This window comes from Odocoileus virginianus, chromosome 15 (assembly GCF_023699985.2).
Source record: "Odocoileus virginianus isolate 20LAN1187 ecotype Illinois chromosome 15, Ovbor_1.2, whole genome shotgun sequence".
Taxonomy (NCBI): Eukaryota; Metazoa; Chordata; class Mammalia; order Artiodactyla; family Cervidae; genus Odocoileus; species Odocoileus virginianus.
In genome coordinates, this window is record NC_069688.1 from 30,556,255 (window position 1) to 30,576,138 (window position 19,884).

The window sequence follows — 19,884 nt, forward strand, 5'->3', positions numbered from 1 at the left end:
TTCACACAAGAATGTAACATGCTATTTCCATATTGAGCCCCGTGTGTGTGTTTTGTCTTTTACTTTTTTTGCAGTGTTGCTACAGTAATACCTTCTATACAGACCGTTGATGTATCCATCGCCTATTTCAAAAAGTATTTGTGGACATTTCAAAGTGAACGGTGCCTCTGAGTTGAAGATTAACTTGTTTAGAAGACTATGTGCTGCCAAAACTACCAAATGATAACCAAAAATAATTTAAAAAAATAAGCAGCTCAAACTTTGCTGATCTTTACGCTAACCTTTCTTACAGCTATCTACTTTTGAAGCTCCGTTAACTCTATCCTGCACAGGCTACTAGGGAAGTAGCTTTCCAGTTTTTTGACCCTGACACACATACAAAATACTTTATATGGAAGTTTAGAATAGACATTTACATGTATACATATGACAGAGAAAAAGTGTTATGAAATACTGCTTTCCTTCACTATTTGCAAGTCACTAATATTTTCTATTCCATTCCCTTCTGCTTCATCCTCTTCTATTCCCTCTATTTGTTTTGGTCTAACCTATTTCACTTTAAAATGTCATTTGGGGGGCTTCCTTGGTGGCTCAGTGGATAAGAATCTGCCTGCCAATGCAGGGAACATGGGTTTAATCCCTGATCCAGAAAGATCCCACATGTGCTGAAACTCCTGAAGTCTGAGTACCTGAAAGCCGGTGCTCCACCACACTGAGTAGCCCGTTAACCACAACAGAGAAAAGCCCTGTGCAGCAAGGAATACCCAGCACAGCCAAAAATATAAATGAATGACAATTAGTTTTTCATGTCATTTTTGACTCACAAAGTTGATTTCACAACTTACGAGTTGATCTTCATGAGTAGTTTGAAAAATACTGCCCTAGTCTATGGTGCGGCAAAGGATGAAAACCAGAAAGGTTTTCTCCCTGGACCCGGCTCAAGAACTTTGCCAATCTATTTCAGATTATTTCCACACTTCTTTTTCATTCATTCACTTATTCCCTCATTTCACTTATTAGAGGAATAGCTATGAAGTCCCTACCATGAGTTGGGCACTCGAGTCCATTATTAGGAAAACACTGATGGGCAGGCTAGATTCCAGAGCTCACAGAACTAACCAATTCTAAGGAAACTCGAGTCAGAGGAGATCTAAACCCCAAGAGAGGTGCAGTGGTGGCGTGAGGAAGGAGGTCAAATGTGCCCTTATATCACGGCACTGGGGGAATCACTTACTCAACAGTTTCTTGGTGGTAACAATGAATGCAATTTTCAGAAAGGAAGACACTGTATTTGGTTCTGCTAATAGATGAGGAATGAACACAGTCTCTTCACTGCTGCTCATCTGAAAATGTTGGGTGGGGAACACAAAGGATTACAATAGTGCAACAGATTCACATAACCATTTTGAGTTGTAGAGGGTTAAGGGATAGTTACAGAGAAGGCAATGGCGACCCACTCCAGTATTCTTGCCTGGAAAATCCCATGGACAGAGGAGCCTGGCAGGCTACAGTCCACGGGGTCGCAAAGAGTCGGACACGACTGAGCAACTTCACCTTCACTTTTCACTTTCATGCATTGGAGAAGGAAATGGCAACCCACTCCAGTGTTCTTGCCTGGAGAATCCCAGGGACGGGGGAGCCTGGCAGGCTGCCGTCTATGGGGTCGCACAGAGTCAGACACGACTGAAGCGACCTAGCAGCAGCAGCAGCAGCAGCAGCAAGGGATAGTTAAATACAGAGGAAATGGAGACTATAAGTAGGAGGAAACGGCAGAAAATGAGGGCAAACATTGGGGAAGGAGCCTGGTTGCGGGCAAATATTTTTGCAGACTAGGAAGAGATTTGAGTGTTTTTATCAGGCTGAGGGAAAGGAACCAGTGGAGAGGTCAAGATAGGTTATGATTAATTGATGTATTAAGGTGTTGGTGGATCTGGGGATGAGGTGAGGAAGTGAAAGATTTCATCTGGGAAAGAGTAACTAGCCTGCTGACCATTTTATGGATAAAACAAAGCATTAACAGTCAAAGTCTGCAATATTATTGAATTTATTACAAAGAGCAAAAAAATATTATTTGATATGGTGGGCATTTTTTCATTAGCTATCTTTTCTCATTTTCTTGAATGACATAGAGATAGCAAGTTTTCCTGAAATTACTTCTTCAGTTATAAGTCCTCCTGCCTCATCCCTTTATTTCATTGATTTTTTTTCCTTTGGGCCTGCCAAAATGACATCATCTTTCACGCGTAGCCCTTTATTTTTAAACTTGTACTTGAAGAATAGTATATACATAGCAACGTAAAGGAAACAAAAGTGTACAGTTTGATGAATTGTTCACAAAATGAGTACATCTGTGTGCAGCATGTGGCCCTTTTAAGAAACAACATTACCAGCACTCCAGAAGACATCTCCAGACCCCTACCAGTTATTCTCTATCCATCCAAGGGTAACCACTACCCTGACTTCCAACAAGGGGTACACTTCTTTTTAAAGTCTTTATTGAATTTGTTACAACACTGTTTCTGTTGTTTATGTTTTGGTCTTTTTTAGCTCCCCGACCAGGGATCCAACCTGCAACCGCCTGCATCGGAAGACAGAATCTTAACCACTAGACTGCCGGTTAAGTCCCAAGGGGCACACGTTTAGACAAGAAAATAATCTAAGCTCTCTAACAGATAAATATTACTGTTAGAGAGTAATAAATAAATCCACGTGCATGAAGGTATTTCTTTAAAAGTTGTCCAAACAGGGAAACTATTTCCAATCTGTTCTTAGTTGTTTACTCAAATGCTTCCCTCACTCCTATATTGTTTGCCCAGTTGGAGTAAAAGTGAAGAATAGACCAATCAGAAGGCTTTTTCCTGGAAGACTCCCCTTAGAAACAAACATTTTGAAATGAAATGGGAGATAGAATTGAAACCAAATGTGAACCACCTTTTATATAATAAGTAACCTGTATCTAGCTATTGTATACATCTGCATTTTGGTATCTTTTTCTAAAGCCCAGGATATATTTTCATATTACTTCCAAAATGAAACTCAAAAACTACAGGAAAGTCAAAACAATCCACAGTTACTATCTAGAGAGACCACTGTTTATAACAGTGAAATACAGGAAACATCTTAATGTCCATAAACAGTAATATTTCAATGCCCATCAATCTGTAAGTGAAAAAAGTGTCAGAACTATTAGCATAAAACTATCTCACTCGTTAAAAATGCACAGGTGAAAAAAATTTGGACATTTATTTTTTAATCCAAAACCACCTTCTTTGATCTCACATAGACATGATTTAAATGTTTTTTTTCAGAGTAATTAAGAACACTTTAATACTTTGAGAGACAATGCTATTTGAGAACAATGACAAAGGCTTATTTTTCATTTATTCAATGCATATGTATTGGTAAATAATGCTTTGGAAGCCAACACTCAAATGTCTTGTGGAAACATCAGGTATTTAGATATTACATATAAAATATATTATGCACTAATTCATAATTTTCAGCATGTCATTCTCTTTTGTCATTAAAGTGTCACTAAGCCAAGTGTCACTTATTCAGATATATTTATATGAGAAGCTGACCTGGAGATTCAGCTAGAGTAGTTAGCAGTGAGGAGAGGGAGTGAAGAAGAGGGAGGAGAGAAAGGGGAGGGGAGGAGGAGGAAGAGAGAGGGGAGGATCGAGAATGAGATGAAATTTTCTTTCCACATACGTATCAATATTTACCTGGATTATTGCATTTACACATATAAATTATTTACTTCAGGTCTCTTCTACTAGATTACACACTCTTTAAAGGTAAGGATAATGCCTTACTCCCTACCTTCTAGGATACTGCTCAGCACTATACCTGAGCCAACATTTACATAATGGTACCTAGAAACCCATAGTAGTAACTGAATATTTTCAAAAGCAGGTCCTTTTTTTAAATGGATATTTCCATCTGAATGATTTATTTAGCAACTGTGGAAGATTTTCTTTTCCAAAGATGACCACCAAGATATGTTCCATCCCTCACATCTCCTTGTTTGGTAAGGTGACACTCCTCCCATCAAATAGTGTGGCCAGTGTCCCCACCTCTCAAACCTGGGCCAACCTCTGTGATGGCCTCAATCAATACAATCCAGTGGCGAGTGGTGCCATATGATTTCCAAAGATAGGTCAGAAAACACCTTGGACTTCTGCGTGGTCCTCCTGGGACACCTGCTCTTGGAAGCCGGCCGTTCTGCAAGGAAGCCAAGCTGGTTTACGGAGAGGCCACATGCAGGTGTTCCAGCCAACAGCCTGAGCTGAAGTCCCAGTTTCAGCCAGCATCCACTGCTAGATGTGGGAGTGAATCTCTGGATGACACTCCTGGCCCCAAGCTGTTCTCAGCTGCTGCTGCGAGGAGAAGGAAAAGGGTGGCCTCCCTGTGCCCTATCCAAATTGTAGATTCAGGAGCATAATAATTGTTTTAAGCCACCTATACATACCTATGGGCTTCCCAGGTGGCGCAGTGGTAAAGAATTCACCTGCCAACACAGGAGACACAAGAGATGCGGGTTCAATCTCTGGGTCAGAAAGATGCCCTGGAGAAAGAAATGGCAACCCACTTCAGTATTCTTGCCTGGAGAATGCCATGAACAGAGGAGCCTGGCGGGCTACAGTCCATGGGGTCACAAAGAATCAGACACCACTGAACATGCACATACTACACGCTATACTTCCCTGTACTAACAGGTAGCTCGCTGTGTCTCAGTAAGTGAGCAGAACAGATCCCACTAGTTCACACACCAATGGAAATGGAGGAAAGGCTCAGGGCCTTCAGAGTCCCCCCCAATTCCTTCTGTTTCCTGTTCTTAATCCAGGCGTATTGAGGAGCATCATGGAAATGGAAGTAGGGTTAGAAACAGCAGGATGAGCCCAAACTAGGACAAACAGTCCCTGGAAAATTAATTAGAGCCCATTACATTTCAAACAGAAACACTAAAAATGCATTTGTGATGCCTGGATTTTTTTTCTCTTTTTTTCCTGAGAAAGGAGGCAGAAAGCAATATTTTCAGTGATCACCAAATGATTGTGACAACCTCTTCTAATGTCTTACTGATATGTTAAGAAACATGTTATAGGTATGGGAAGTTTAATTATCTAATGCTGGTATTTTGTGATCTTGTAATGAAGGACCTGTTGACTTGCTGTGGGACGATTTGCCTAAACTAACTGAATAATCAGTGTGGACAGAATGTGGTTACCGACCTCATCAACGCCTTTGACACAGTAAATCATATTGTGCTGAAAAATGATATAGGAGTGAAATGTGCGACGCAAGCACGGATGAGTTAACTGGCTGGTTCACGGACATAGGCTGCTTTCTTTCCTGGGAAATTACGTGTGACAGTTAAATTAACCTTAAGGGACTTGGAGGCTGGCAGAGATTTGCATATTTTTTTTCTATTCTTTATTTATGAACTGCCAAGTTCTTTCTAGAGTACAACAGTGGACTTTTATATTAACAATGAAATACATTATTTGGGAGGAAGCACTGAAAAATGAGATTGAAGAAACCAACTTGGGTCTTATCAACCATTTCAATCTATGAAAATACCTCAGCGTTTAACCTTGGGTGGAACTGCTTTGGCTTTTCAGTGAAGATAAAATGTAAGCTATTTTTTCTAATTAAGAACAAAAGGTCTAAATTAGATCCTAATTTTCCTTTTATTCCCATTTAAGTCAAACTACCTATTTTTGACTTTGAAAATGGCAGCTGTCAAGTTCACAAGTAGTCTGACTTTGGCCAACAGGGGTGTACTTCTTTAGTTATCCAACTGAACAAACGTGAGCCTTTCTACTTACTCTCTGGAAGTGGGATACCCGCTCTGATAAAGTTGGAAGAATTGGACATTGAGACCCTCTGCTCCTCCCTCTAATGTTTCCTTCCTGTTTTCTGTCTTCAACTCTGAGTGCAAGCTAATTTAAACAAACTACAAATCTGAATCCTAATCACATTTTTTAAAAGAATGTCAAGAATATTGTATTATGTGGTGCTTATATATTACGGTTATAAAGAACATTTAGCAACTAGGGAGATCTTACTGTATAGAACAGTACCCCAAACTGTAAGTAATTGTGATTACAACTATGCAAAGAAGTTGATTGGAAAAGGAAGGAAACATTTTAAAACGCTAACAATGATTGCATTATGATAGTATATTAACTTTTCCTTATTTTTCTCTACATTCTGTATATATATAAATGATAATGTAATTGCTAAGTTAACTGTACCTGTTAATAAAATTGGAAGAAAAGGAAAGGGGGGGGGGAACCAATTGGTAAGTACTTAATGCTTAAATCCAGCAGGAGAGAATAGAGACCGTGTTGAGCTACAGGCTAAAATTAAGTGACACGCAAGGATGGAGAAAGTCTTGACAGAGGTCCTTTCCATGTCGTATCACTCAGATCCAACAGGCACAGACACACAGACGACTTCCATCGTAACAGTGGACACATTCCCCTTACAGATAAACTACTTCCTCAAAAGAGTCTTTGCCTGACTTCTCCAGCTAATCCTCCACATTTTCAACCCTTCACACAAAGTGGAGTTTTAAAAAGGCATTCTGTTTATAAGGAGGCATGAATGATATCCTACTTTTTCATTTAGAAAAGGGCAAATGCAGGAATTGCAAGGCTGTTTTTGAGGAAATGAGAATCAGTCTACATGAAGAGCGATGACGAATAAATGAAGATGTGATACTGTCAGAGCTAAGTTTGGTTTTGAGAAAAAAAAAAAAAACTAAAACTAGCATAGGAAAGCCAGTAAGTGGTAGAAGTGGAATCTGCAAAATCGATGTAATTGAACCACAAACTTTAGAGACAAGTGTTGATAAAAACAAAAGTTAGGCTTTGAACAGAAATCAAATTAACCTGAAGTGGTTGGGAGAAAGGGGGTATTCTGTGTTTCCCAAGTGGTCTGGAGCTAGATATCTGCAGCCTTTATGATCTGCTCTTCTCTCACAACAAACTGTGGAAAATTCTAAAAGGGACAGGAATACCAGACCACCTTACCTGCTCCTGAGAAATCTGTATGCAGGTCAAGAAGAAACAGTTAGAACTGGACATGGAACAATGGATTGGTTCCAAATTGGAAAGGAATATGTCAAGGCTGTATATTGTCACCCTGCTTATTTAACTTACATGCAGAATACATCATGTGAAATGCCAGGCTGGATGAAGCACAAGCTGAAATCAAAACTGCAGAGACTAGTACAGCCACCATGGAGAATAGTGTGAAGATTCCTTAAAAAATTGGAAATAGAACTGCCATACGACCCAGCAATCCCACTGCTGGGCATACACACCAAGGAAACCAGAACTGAGAGAGACATGTGTACCCCAATGTTCATCACAGCACTGTTTACAATAGCTAGGAAATGGAAGCAACCTAGATGTCCATTGGCAAACAAATGGATAAAAAAGCTGTGGTACATATACACAATGGAATATTACTCAGCTATTAAAAAGAATGCATTTGAATCAGTTCTAATGAGGTGGGTAAAACTGGAGCCTACTATACAGAGTGAAGTAAGTCAGAAAGAAAAACACCAATACAGTATATTAATGCATATATATGGAATTTAGAAAGATGGTAACAATGACCCTATATGCAAGACAGCAAAAGAGACACAGATGTAAAGAACAGACTTTTGGACTCTGTAGGAGAAGGCAAGGGTGGGATGGTTTGAGAGAATAGCATTGAAACATGTATATTACCATATGTGAAACAGATCACCAATCCAGCTTTGATGCATGAGACAGGGTGCTCAGGGTTGAAGCACTGGGATGACGCTGAGGGATGGGATGGGGAGGTAGGTGGGAGGGGGGTTCAGGATGAGGTACACATGTACACCCATGGCTGATTCATGTCAATGTATGGCAAAAACCACTACAGTATTGTAAAGTAATTAGCCTCCAATTAAATAAATTAATTAAGAAAAAAAAGATTTTGGGGGAAATATCAATAACTTCAGATATGCAGATGACACCACCCTTATGGCAGAAAGTGAAGAAGAACTAAAGAGTCTCTTAATGAAAGTGAGACAGGAGAGTGGGAAAAGCTGGCTTTAAACTCAGCATTCAAAAAACAAAGACCATGGCATCCAGTCCCATCACTTCATGGCAAACAGATGGGAAAACAATGGAAACAGTGACAAACTTTATTTTCTTGAGCTCCAAAATCACTGCAGATGGTGACTACAGCCATAAAATTAAAAGGCGTTTGCTCCTTGGAAGAAAAGCTATGACCAGCCTAGATAGTATATTAAAAAGCAGAGATATCACTCTGTCGACAAAGATCCATCTAGTCAAAGCTATGGTTTTTCCAATAGTCATGTATGGATGTGAGAGTTGGACCATAAAGAAAGCTGAGCACTAAAGAAGTGATGCTTTTGAACTGTGGTGCTGGAGAAGACTCTTGAGAGTCCCTTGGACTGCAACGAGATCAAACCAGTCCATCCTAAAGGAAATCAGTCCTGATTTCAGTCCTGGAAGGACTGACGCTGAAGCTGCAGCTCCAATACTTTGGCCACCTGATGTGAAGAACTGACTCATTGGAAAAGACCCTGATGCTGGGAAAGATTGAAGGCTGGAGGAGAAGGGGACAACAGAGGATGAGATGGTTGGATGGCACCACCGACTCAATGGACATGAGTTTGAGCAAGCTCCAGGAGTTGGTGATGGACAGAGAAGCCTGGCACGCTGCAGTCCATGGGGTTGCAAAGAGTCAGACATGACTGAACGACTGAACTGAACTTCTCTCATAAGCATGTTATGAAACTGTAATTTATATGTGTACTTGGAATACAAATTCAGATTTTAGAGATTATCAAAAAGAAGTTCTTTCTCTCCTTGCTTAAGTAAGTTTAATCTTGGATGATTATGGTTTTCCTGTTCAGTATGCACTAACTGAAAAAGATTATTCTGGTTACAAGTAACTAATAATAGGTTAACACAAAATTTATATACAGTGTTGTTTTAAAATGTTCATTTTGCCTCCTACCCTGCATGAATTCAAAATAATTCCATCAAAATCATATTCATTTTCAAATATGAAAACCAGTATTCCTGAAATTCTAGCTGACATCTTTTAAACTTATCAGTATCATTATTTTGGGCATACATTTACTATAAAAACAAAGGACAAATCACACTATCCGGCAATGCCTTGCTTGAAGCCATTTTTTTTCCTGAAAAGTATCATTAAAAAGTATTTTTTTCTTAGCAAATCCATTTCATAGTCCTGATATGTGGCTGTACTAGTTCTTTGTTAATATCAACTGGGTAAAACAAATTGTTTATCCATTTCTCATCCCACCGTCATTTCTCTCTGACAAAAAAGTATGGGATAACTGTTTGCAGAAAACACCCTGTTAACGCTTTTTAAAAAATGTCCTCTTCTCCTTCTTTAAGTAAACAGTTCTAATCAAATTTTCCTCACCTTCTATGCAACATTCTTTCCCCTTCAGAAACAGCAGCTGTGTTCATCCAGAACTTCCAGTTTTTCCCCATGGAAGTTCCAGGCTCAGGACTCTATACGTACATGTGTGCATGCTAAGTTGATTCAGCTGTGTCTGACTCTGCTACCCCATGGACTGTAGCCCACCAGGCTCCTCTGTCCATGGGATTCTCCAGGCAAGAATACCAGAATGGGTTGCCATGCTCTCCTCCAGGGGATCGTCCCGACCCAGGGATCAAACCTGCATCTCTTAAGTCTCCTGCATTGGCAGGCGGGTTCTTTACCACTAGCACCAGCTCGGAAGCCCGGAGATGTACAGTCTACACCAATTATTTAACGAAGGACTACAGAGAATCTACTGACTGAATGTTTGTTATTCAACTGTTACACACATTTCAAACACGAGCCAAGTATTTTGGAGATAAATCACACATGAGTCAGGTACTTGACTCACACTTACTTTTGACAGTAATCCTTCTTAATGCTCTAATTTTATGATGTAATTTTAGTGGTGGAATTAACTTGGAACAACTCAAAATTATGTAATTAATTGCATTCAGCTTCAATTGTAATTACTGTTTGATCTCAGCCTGACACCCCAGCAGAAAGCCAGTACACACAGTGGCAGTCATGGTGGGGCGGAGGCCTTTCCAGGGGCTGGTTTGTATGGACTCACTAATTATATAAACTATATTTATCTTTGCTAAAAAAAAAAAAATCTCAGGAACTAATCAAGCATATGCCATTTATTTGGACATAAGGGCTTAGAGAAGTCAAGAGATAGAGAATAAAGGGAAATACTTTCAGCAATTCCTAATTATGTTTCCCTCAACATTCATTTTGAAAGGGTTTCGTTGATGTAATTTTTTAAAGTTTCTGTGGTCACATAAATTTGGTTTATGCTGGATTAAAAAATTAAATAAGTTTCTAGCGTTGCTTGGCCTTTAATATGTTAATATATGTTGTGAATCTCCAAGATGTGAGAAGTAAAGTGTTTCTCAAACTGTTTTAAACACAGAACACCCTCTCCTTTAAACAACAACTTCACTGAAGTATAATTTGCATGCCATGAAGTTCGCTTGTTTTAGGGTACAACTAAATGATTTTTAGCAAATTTACAGAGTTGTACCACCATCACTAAAATCTAAGTTTCGAATATTTTCACCACCTCAAAAACATCCCTTCTTCCCACATTTGCCATTACTCTGAATTCCCACCTCCAGCTCTAGGCAGCCACTAATCTACCTTCTGTCTGTAGATTTGCCTCTTCTGGAAGTTTTATATAAATGGAACCATACAATATTTGGTTTTTGTGTCTAGCTTCTTTCACTAAGCATGGCTTTAAGGCTGATTTATTTTGTAGCATGTATCAGGACTTCATTTCTTTTTACTGACAAACAGTATTCCAAATAGATATACCACATTTTTTTAATCCATTCATGTGTGGAAATTTGGATTGTTTCCAGTTTTTGGATACTGTGAATAATGCTATGGAACATTCATGTAGGAGTCTATGTTTGAACAACTTTTTGTATTTCTCTTGGGTATATATTGCATATTGAAGTTTTAAATCATACGATGAATTTATATTTAACTTTTTTTGTTTGTTTTCCATTTATTTTTATTAGTTGGAGGCTAATTACTTTACAATACTGTAGTAGTTTTTGTCATACATTGACATGAATCAGCCATGGATTTACATGTATTCCCCATCCCAATCCCATATTTAACTTTTTAAGAAACTTCCGAACTGTTTTTCCAAAATGACTGCACTATTTTGCATTTCCATCAGCAGTGAGAGTTTTAATTTCCCTACACCCTCACCAGCTAGTCATCCTCGGGGTAGTGTACTGTTATGCAACAGTGGGTTTGATTTGCATTCCCTGATGGCTAATAATGTTGAGCATCCTTTTATGTGTGTATTGGTCATTCATATGTATCTTTGCTCTATTCAAATTTTTTGCTTATTTTAAAATTGGGTCATTTTCTTGCACCGCAAGAGTTCCTTGGTCTTCTGGATATGATTTGCAAATATTTTCTCCCTTTTTTCATTTTCTTTTGGTGTCTTTTTAAGCACATATATTTTAAATTTTGCTGGAGTTCAGCTTATCAACTTTTTTCTTTTACTGCTTGTGATTTTTTTTTTTTTATTTCTAAGAAAGTCATGAAGATCTACTCCTATGTTTTCTTTTTAAAAAGTTTTGTCACTTAGCTCTAATGCTAATGCTAGATGGAATTTGAATAGGGTGGGATACTTTATTTGAATATATCTTTTTGCACATGGATATCCAATGGTCCCAGTACCATTTGTTGAAAAGACTACCTTTTTCCTGTTGAATTCCCTTGACACCTTTGTTGAAAAGCAATTGAGCATAAATATAAGAGTCTTTAATATGTTAATATATGTTGTGAATCTCCTACAGGGAGGATACAGAATGTTTCCCCAAATGTTTTTAACAAGGAATTCTACCTCCACCCCTCCCCACTTTTTCAAACACAGGCTTTCACAGCGGTTCTCACTGCTGTCCACAGCACAGACTTTAGGGAATGCTTCTCTAAGGTGCTCAGGGCTCTAACTTTTACTTGCAACTAAACTTGTTGCTTGTTTTTAGAGGCTGGGACCCGAGGCTGCAAAACCAAAGACATAATTTCTAGCAATATGCTTACAGTAAGTACTTAAGACAACTCACTATGCAGACATGTATGTAAAGGATGTTGGAAATATTTGGTATTGAATTAGATTCATATTTTACACACAGAAACAAAATGAGTTTTCTCATAGGCATAACTGATGAAACTTTGGAAGCAGGGAGAATTTTGCAGTTGTGTTTTACATTTTTAGGGCAATGCAGCTTACCTGATCATGACATCTGACAGGAGTGAAAATCAGTAATAAGTTGTCATAGTAAAGAAGATCTATTTACATACACTTTATCATATATATACATACACGCCTACAGACACGTATCTGTTGGAAATGTACTGTTTTCAAACTAGCAGATTTGTCCTAATGCTTTTATTTAATCAACTATAAGGTACACTGTTGGATAACTGTTTAAATGACCTTGTTAGAATGACAATATTATCACTTTAGTATTGTATTATTCAAACACACACAAGTACAAAAATAAAAAGTGGAATTAAAATTACTGTCTTTATCATCCAATATTTATCTGCAGAGCAAGAAAAATACAGATAAAAGTCAACAATGAGGGGAGAAAAGATGAACAAAACACTTTCATGGGGAGAATGTGTCATCAAAAATGTAGAAAAGCAGACCCAAGGAGCTCTGTCAATGCTCTAAAGACGAAACCTGGTGGATGTCACTGACAGACAGACAGGCAAACTACTCCAGTGAATGCCTGAGGTTCTAGAAACCCACGTAAAACGACAGTATAAACCAAACATGTAGGCGTGCTACCAACATAGGATGAGGTGCATTCAGTACCCTAACCGATATGTTGATTTCTCTCACCAAGCCTCTTTGTTAGTGATTTACTGTTCTTTTTAAAAGCCTCATTTTGTTTTCTGAAGATTTAAGATGGCATTATCTTGCCTTGTCTAAAAGAAATCATTGCATACCTAAGTTTCCGAATACATAATAATATTTTTCTTTTGGATATTCTATTATGCCAAACAAAATTTATAGCAGAAAAATACATTTTCTTGTAAAACTGTAGGCATATTTAGGTCAGGATTCAAAAATGTAAAGCCTTGGCTCCCTCTCGGTCAGGGTTTGTATTCTATCTAGTTTTGAGCCTTAACTGCCCTTGTCCATTTCTAGGCTCCCTACACTTTTAAAGTAACTTAAGAGTTCATTTTAGTTTAAATCTGAAACTTTTTTCAGACTGGATTTTAGTAATTAGCTAATTTAGGACAATTTACTTGTATTTTATTTTTTTCATTTGTTACTGAAACCACGCCCGATGCTTGCTCAGCATTTTAGACTTTTTTTCCCCCCAAGCATACTTGGAAATATCCAAGCTCCTTCCCTCTAAAGTGCCACTTAACAGATTTTGTATTTATCTGTTTTTGGCCTGTGTGTGTTCTCATTGTTTCTCCTCTTAAAGGTTATGTTAGGCTTACCTACGAGACCCTGCCGTCGAGGGAGTGGCGCTCAGCGTGGACGGTACCAAGTTGAACAGTTTTTACAAGTCTGCCCTCCGTGACCTTGTGAACCTCGGGCGCGCGGTGGGCGGGTGTTGATGACGTCACGGCCCAGATGCTCGGACCCGCAGTGACCTCCTACGAGCCCCGCGGGTGTGTGTGGGTGGAGCAGGGAGGGAGAGAGTTAGGATTTGACATCGTCGTGGGGCATCCGTGTTTCTGCCCACGGGGTAAATCTCGTTTTAGCCGGGTCCCCATCCCTGCTCCAGGAGGAAATAAAACTCCCTCCCACGTGCGCCCCTGGACAGTTTCAGAATGAGAGGGGGTAGGAGGAAGATCAGAGCCTGCTGCGAGCAGGAAGTCATTCCCCAGGCGCTGGAAATAAGGGGCAGGAATTCGCCGCCAGCTCCCAAGAGTATCAGTGTACAGGAGATTTTCCTCCCCAAAGTAAGATACCTTCAGTGGGACTAAAGAGATACCTCTCAAGGAGCACCCTGGAGCCGGCACCCGTGTAGGGACCAGGAGAACTTGGAAAATTTGGGAAGAATTCACTCAATTATGGGGATATTCTATTGCACACCTGGCTAAGATTTTTACAAGAGTAAAGAGGGATTGGAAATGAATCTGTTTGTAGTCACATATCAACTAGATAGTGTAAAATGTTTGTAGTTCTTATTCTGCAGTGTCGGTTCAATCATTACTACCATCAGTTACTCCTTTTGTTGTCTTTATAAAGCTCTGGTGTGAAGAGCTACCATGTTGTTACGGATACATGTTTGGGCTGGCAAAACTCCCACATCACTCTAAGTGACTAGTGGGCTGTTTTTCTGTCTGTTTACTTCAGTGCTGCACCTAACACCTGCAATAACAAATACAATGAATGATGACATGAGTGAAAAATGACCAGCAAATGGGTAAAGTAAATTACAGTAAGCTGACAATATCTTCCCATTTAGTGACTTGCACTCTTCCATCTCCATTCCTTCTATTTACTTTGGGAAGAGAAAAGCCCTTTGAACCCAAACATTTATTGACCCCAGAACCAGACAAGTCACAGAAGAGGCCGGAGGGAAGGCCACTCTCTCCAGCATCTACTTCTACCCTGAGTAGAATTGCAGGGAGTGACTGCTCAGGAGAATTTAAGCAAAGTTGGCAGTTTTCCGTGACGCAGCTAAAAGAATGGACTTGGAAACCACCCTCATACAGCCAGTTATTGAAAACATAAGTACAATATATTTACCAATTGAATGTGAATGATGTTTGAATTGTTCTCACTGCTGTTCTTTCTTATAGATTCTCTTTAATTACCTGAAATAAATGTATGCATTTTGGTTAAATAAAAAGAAGGAAGGAGGACTTTCCTGGTGATCCAGTGGTTAAGAATCCACCTGCCAGTGCAGGGGACACAGGTTTGATCCCTGGTCTGGGAAGATTCCACATGCCCTGGGACAACTCAACCCATGTACCATCACTACTGAACCCAGGAGATGCAATTACTATAGCCTGGGTCCCTAGAGCCTTGAAAAGAGGCCATTACAATGAGAAGGCTGAGCACCGCAGCTAGAGAGGAGCTCCTGCTGATCACTTGAAAAAGCCCATGTGCAGCAATGAAGGCCAAAAATTAATTAATTAATTTTTTAAAAGGACGGAAGAGGTAGGTTGTGAAATGAACAGAAATAGAGGCACCTATCTTGAAAGTATCCTGATACTCTGAGGTGGAAAAAAGAATTCCCCTGCTTATATATAACCAGTTTATTGACACTTCCTTTATTATTTGTTTTCTAACTTTTAGAAGTGCAGACAGCAAGATGTTTTCAAGGATTACAAAATTTTACACTTGATCTTAGCCAAAAGGCTGAGAAGCGGTTGATCAAAAAATTTTAAATTAGTCTGAATTTCTAGGAAGTTGGAGAATTTGAGAGTATCTACAAAGTGAGGTTCATGGTGGTAAAACTTGGATTTCAGTGTTGTTTGAAAGGCAAGTAGTATTTCTATGTACTCATGTGTATATTACTCTATAATCACTTACCATCTGTCTGAACCAGCTCTTAACCTCAGTTTTACACTGCTTTGGGGAAACATCATGCTTTTGATACCCAAGAAACTAAAGTTTATTCCAAAAAATAGTAAATAGGTTTTGAAACTCTCAAAGTATTTGTTCTGCATAGAAAGTGAAAGGAGCTCTTTTGTTTGAGAAATAGTGGTGGTTAAAGATGACTGTAAGTTCTGTCATCACCTCCCTTCCCTCAAAGGTGGAATTTATTTCCCCTTACTTTGACTAGGGACTGACTGTGCATATGTGTGTGAGCTCAGTCTCTTGTCGTGTCTGACTCTTTGTGACCCTATGGACTGTAGCCCACCAGGCTCCTCTGTCCATGGGGTTGTCCAGGCAAGAATACTGGAGTGAGTTGCCATGCAACTTTCAGGGGACCTTTCTGACCCAGCTATCGAACCCAAGTCTCCTTCATCTCCTGCATTGCAAGTGGATTCTTTACTGCTGAGTCACTGGGAAAGCCCATGGGCTAATTCTGGGACTACTTAATTAATAGAAGATGGCACAGAGAGGATGTGCCTGGTCTAGGCCTAGGCCTTATGAAGGCCTGGTGATTTCCATTTTGTATTTCCTTTGGGGAGCCCCAACTACCACACAGAGAGACCATATCCCCTGCATGGAGAGAGAAGAGACAGCCTGCCTGCCTGCCTCCTGGGGTGAGAGGAGGTCTCCCCACGCCTCCAGTTCCAGCCATCCTTTGGATGACTCCAAAAGAGACCAGCAGAACTGCCAGTTGAACTGTCAACATCTAGAAAGCCATATCTAGGAAGCAAACAAAGTGGCTGCCGTTTTAAGTCATTAAGTTTGGGGTAATTTGTTCTGTAGCATGAAATAACCTAAATAGGAAGCAAGTCATTCACGGTCACCTATAACTCTTGGTTCATAGGGAGTGGCTTTGCCTTATAGAAAAGACAGCTAGATGGGTTTCTGGCTGATACATTATTGTGAGTTGCAAAGGACTTGGGCAAGAGTTCCCTTAGTTAGGGAGGGTATGGAGATGGACTCAGAAAAGATGGTGCAGAGGGCTCAGTAGGGAGTAGGGGGCAAGAAGGGACCTTCTGGGCCTGGGATTCTGGTGGGAGATATGAGGAACCAAAGAAAAAGAGCTGTAAATAAAACCAGTGACCAAGGAGGAGTATAAGAGGTGCGTGGGTGGAGGGGTGAACAATAAAAATCTGTGCATGATTACTCACATAAAAAGTTTATGCAGGGGCAGTGGAGAGATGAATTAGGTGTTCAAAATTAATATATACACACTACTATATATAAACTAGGTAAACAACAAGGACCTACTGTATAGCACAAGGAACTATATTCAATATCTTGTAATAACCTATAATGGAAAAGAATCTGAATTAGAATATATATATATAATAAGAATATATATATATCTGAATCACTTTGATATACAGTTGAAAATACCATAACATTGTAAATTAATGATGCACCTCAATAAAAACTTTATTTATATGCTACATTAAATTATCTACCCCACTACACTTTTGGAAATACTGCCTAGAGATAACACCCTTTTAATACCTCATGGCTCCTTCTGAAGAATTTCTTCATGAGAAAGTAAATACATTGGGATTTTCTCATTTTTTAAAAGACTGAGATATGTTTTCTTACATAATGAAACTCAGATCTTTCTTCATTGCTCCATGTAGCAGTCACACTTAGCCCCATCAACATGGTTACACAGACACATGCACATGCTGAGAAACAACACACACAAACCCAGGCACACACACAGTCCCAAACATACATTCTTAAAATGGATGTTTTTCAAATTGGCAAAAAGGAAGAAAATTTATCAATTTTTATACTTATAAAATGTCCTAATATTTGTCAATTTAATGAGGGAAATAAGTTTATTCATGTTTTTCAAATATGTCAGCATAAAACTGTATAATTTTTAAAATCATATATATCCTTGATTTGCATAACTTCCTTAACATTTAACTATAAAGATGAGATTTCATGGCTAGCCTTTTTTGAAAAATCAAAGTGAAAGTAGGCTCATTGGAGAAAACGGTTCTTCTTGTTTTAAAAAATTTCAATTTTTCCCATCTCTTGAAACCTTGGGTTATGGACACAGCAGCATATAATTTTGCCTGAGACATCTTAAGTAATTCTTTGAATCACACTGTCTTTGCTTGTAAAAAGGGTTTTTATCTGCTTCAGAACAGGATCACTGCCATAGGATAATCCATGTTTAAAGAACTCCATAAACTACAGAAGAGAATAACTTGGTTAAGTCTTAAAGATTTAACATACAGTGTTTCATTTCATAATTTTAAAATTATTTATTGTTAAGACTGTTTTTTCCTTTACACAGTGGTTACAAGAGCATTTTCTTACAATTCTTAAGCAGTTCATTATTTGGGTTTTGGTTTTAAAATATCCTGGATTTTTAAAAATTGCATTTTTTCTGAGTACTATCTACCCCTTTTGCATTTTATTATATGATAGATTTCTCCTATTCTTTTTATATATTTATCATGAATCGGTGGGATTTTAGAACTGTGAGCGGTCATGGCAGTCCCTTAGTTCTTATCTAAACATTTCATTTGGTAATGGTGACCCAGAGAGAGTCATTTTTGCATGTGATTTCTCCAAGATATCTCATTTCTATGATGCAGCAGCTCTTTTAGCAGAGGGAACATTGTGCCCTAGAGGTGAACCACAGCCCAAACACCATCACTGACCTTTCCTGGAGCAAACCTTCTCCAGAATGCAGAAGATTTAGAAATACCACGTGTTGAGACCTGATCATCCCAAGTCCTGCCCTTGGAAACATCTGTACAATTGCATGGCACCATGGCACGATCACCGTGGCAGAGTGAGCACATCACTGAAGGTTGCCCACCCTGAGCTGAGACATACACTGGTGGTGAAGTTCCTGCTCTTCCTATTTTTGCACTTTGTCTTGGTCCCTGATACACTTGGGTGGAAAGCAGCATGTTACAACTGAAAAGGCTCTGTATAGAAAGTTCTGCCACCTGTGAGGTGTGTGATCCCAGGCAAGGCACTTAACACCTTTAGTTCTTAATAGACTGGATTAGTATGGCAGAGAGTGAAGAGGAACTAAAAAGCCTCTTGATGAAAGTGAAAGAGGAGAGTGAAAAAGTTGGCTTAAAGCTCAACATTCAGAAAACTAAGATCATGGCATCTGGTCCCATCACCTCATGGGAAATAGATGGGGAAACTGGAAACAGTGGCTGACTTTATTTTTGGGGGCTCCAAAATCACTGTGGATGGTGACTGCAGCCATGAAATTAAAAGACACTTATTCCTTGGAAGGAAAGTTATGACCAACCTAGATAGCATATTAAAAAGCAGAGACATTACTTTGCCAACAAAGGTCCGTCTGGTCAAGGCTATGGTTTTTCCAGTGGTCATGTATGGATGTGAGAGTTGGACTGTGAAGAAAGCTGAACGCCGAAAAACTGATGCTTTTGAACTATGGTGTTGGAGAAGACTCTTGAGAGTCCCTTGGACTGCAAGGAGATCCAACGAGTCCATCCTAAAGGAGATCAGTCCTGGGTGTTCATTGGCAGGACTGATGCTGAAACTGAAACTCCAGTACTTTGGCCACCTCATGTGAAGGGTTGACTCATTGGAAAAGACCCTGATGCTGGGAGAGATTGGGGGCAGGAGGAGAAGGGGGCAACAGAGGATGAGATGGCTAGATGGCATCACCAACTCGATGGGCATGAGTTTGAGTAAACTCCAGGAGTTGGTGATGGACAGGGAAGCCTGGTGTGCTGCGATTCATGGGGTCGCAAAGAGTTGGACACGACTGAGCAACTGAACGGAACTGAACGGAACTGAAGATAAATGAGAAAAAAACAATTGAAGCTTGTGTGTGTGTCCTCAGTTGTGTCTGACCCTTTGTGACACTGGACTGTAGCCTGCCAGGCTCCTCTCTTCATGGGATTTTCCAGGCAGGAATATCAGAGTGGGTTGCCATTTCCTTCTCCAGGGATTATCTGTCACTGTTTCCATTGTTTCCCCATTTATTTGCCATAAAGTGATGGGACCGGATGCCATGATCTTAGCTTTCTGAATGTTGAGTTTTAAGCCAGCTTTTTCACTCTCTTCTTTCACTTTCATCAAGAGGCTCTTTAGTTCTTCTTTGCTTTCTGCCGTAAGGGTGATGTCATCTGCATATCTGAGGTTATTGATATGTCTCCCTGCAATCTTGATTCCAGCTTATGCTTCATCAGCCCACCATT

At 39.5% G+C, this 19,884-nt stretch overlaps 1 long non-coding RNA gene across 1 annotated transcript; it reads right to left on the minus strand.

Moving 5' to 3' along the window:
* Positions 1–2,028: 2,028 nt before the first annotated feature.
* Positions 2,029–13,803, minus strand: LOC139038470 (uncharacterized). The gene is made up of 2 exons (XR_011491474.1): positions 13,573–13,803; positions 2,029–4,567 (listed from the first exon to the last, which is right to left on the minus strand). It is a non-coding gene; the product is annotated as an uncharacterized lncRNA (long non-coding RNA).
* Between the last annotated feature and the right edge of the window lie 6,081 nt (positions 13,804–19,884).